The sequence below is a fragment of the Ananas comosus genome, linkage group 20, assembly GCF_001540865.1.
Source record: "Ananas comosus cultivar F153 linkage group 20, ASM154086v1, whole genome shotgun sequence".
NCBI classification, from domain to species: Eukaryota; Viridiplantae; Streptophyta; class Magnoliopsida; order Poales; family Bromeliaceae; genus Ananas; species Ananas comosus.
The window spans coordinates 1,592,652-1,595,124 of NC_033640.1; positions in this window are offsets into that span (position 1 = coordinate 1,592,652).

A 2,473-nucleotide genomic window follows, 5' to 3' on the forward strand; every position below is an offset into this window, starting at 1 on the left:
CCCCAAACATCCCAAAAAATAGGTGGGGTTAGCTAACCCCACCTAACTCCACCTTAAATAAATTATCCCGGGTTAGCTAATCCCACCTAACCCCACCAAACTTCAACCAAATACTATTTTCTATTCATAATAATCCACTATCTTTCTTATCACACCTACTCCAACCAATCATTATCCTTCTTTATCAATCATTATCTTCTTATCCCACCTACCCAACCAAACACTATTTTTCATTATTCTAGACTAACTCCAACCCGCAACCAAACATAAAAAAACTTTAACCCCACTTTAACCCTGAACTTAACTCTATGTATGGAATAGCTACTTTTTCCTTAACTCTGAACCAAACGGAGGCTTAGGGTTTAGAATATAGGGTTTTTGAGTTTTAACTTTAAAAATATTATATATTATATTTATACAATCAAATAAAACTCTAAGCTCTAAATACCTAAACCTTAATCTGTATCCTAAACCCCAGAATGTAAATTCTATATCTTAAAAAATTATAACAAAAGTTACTTGCATCAGGTGCACCCAATGTGCTCACAGCAAGGGGGGAACTGCGCCAAAGGACTTTTGGCCCTTTAAAGCTGCTTTTTTTTTTGCCCTTTTCTTTTATCAGATTTTATACATCCCAAAGCTCAAAATTATATTAAATTTAATAATTTATTAGTATTTAACTGTTAATTACTCTAGGTTTATTTACATCAAATTAATTAATTAAAATTATCAAATTAGATAAAATTGCAAATGAATTTAATAAAATTTTATTTTTTTCCGGACTACAATTACTTATTTCTATTAAAATAAAAACAACACAAAAGGTAGTCGGTCCTCTATGGTAGTGGAAAAGACAAACTGTTTTTCTTAAAAGTGATTACAAAATAAACTGCTATTTGCTTCCTTGCTCTTCCTTATGAATCAAAGGATTTTATTTTAAATATAATTGCCTATATACCCTTCATACGTTGAAAAATATCCGATTTATCTTTCTTCTTTTTTTTTTAACTACTCCTTATATGTTTCACCGTTATTGCAAAATATCCCGGCAGTTATCTCCTATTAAGTTAACTTGGGTTAAACGTGAGTTAAATATCTACCGCAGCTAAAAAATATAAAATACCAATTTTGCACTTAACTTAAGGACAAATAAGAAATGTTGGTGACGGTAAAGGGTATATTTGAAAAGACCAAAAGTCAAAATACTTTTTGTGCCTCTGAATTTAAGGGCAAATAAGAAAGTCGGTGATTGTGGAAGGATATATTTGAAATGGCAAAATAATAATTTTACAGAGATAACAGAGTTCATTAATAGATTTTAACTTTTTAGGGATATATTAGAAATATGTTGGAACATAGAAAGGATATTTTCAATATTAACCTTTTAAGAAAGGTAAATCAAAAAGTCAGAAACTTTTCAGAGGTATATAAACAACTGCCCCTTTATTTTACCACCTTATAGTCTAATAATTAGTACACTTATATACTATTATTTTATTTCTATTCAAGCTTCAAAACACGTCAGTGAGTAGGATAGTAAAACCATACATTTTAGAAAACATAGTTATAAATATAAATTACCCATCATTTCAAATACAAGTGACAAAAAATTTGATACCGGTTAGTTTGGTTTATATTTCCAGCTTTATTTATTTTTAAAAACAAATAAACGAAGTGAGTAATGTACTACATTTTTCTCAAAAAATTAATAATTATAAGTGCAAATTAGAAAATAATAAATTAATAAAATGATAAATTGATGGACCACAATTTTAATTTTATTAACTAAATAATAATATATAGTTCATGAACATAAGAGATCATAAATATTAGTAACAATAACCCGACTAAAACATCTTGAGAAAATTATTAATAAATTTGATTAGCTTTCATTCTATTTAACTTAAATTACTTAGTTTATAATATTAAATTTAAAATTTAAGAAGCTTCCTATAAAAAATAGTAAAAGTGAGAAAGCTATTTAAATAGACCTACCGGGAGGGTTTTCATTTACTTTTATTAGGGTCCGTTTAATTCAGCGTAAAATCATAAAAGATAATTTTTCGTAAAAAAATTTTTTTGTGAAAAAATAAAATTTTATATTTTCTAGTATTTAGTTTGTAGGATTCTTTTTCACTAACATTTACTTGGTTAAAAGAAAAAAAACATATTTATTTGTTTTTTGACACTGTACAAAATCTTCATTTATCTTTGACATTGCACATCAAATTGCGTTTTTTTTTTTTTTTTTTTTTTGATTCATTAAGATGCAGTTTAGTTGGGGAGTGATAGTGGATTGTGAGAAGAATACTCACATTTATCTAATATTTAGAATTAGGCTGGAATACTATTAATAGTAAAACGTTCTTTTTGCTATCAAATTTTTAATCCTTGAATGAAAAATTATAAGGTCAGAATGATATTAGTCGGTTAGAGTTGAGTGATCCCTCTAGGGTTGAGTGGTCTCCACCGG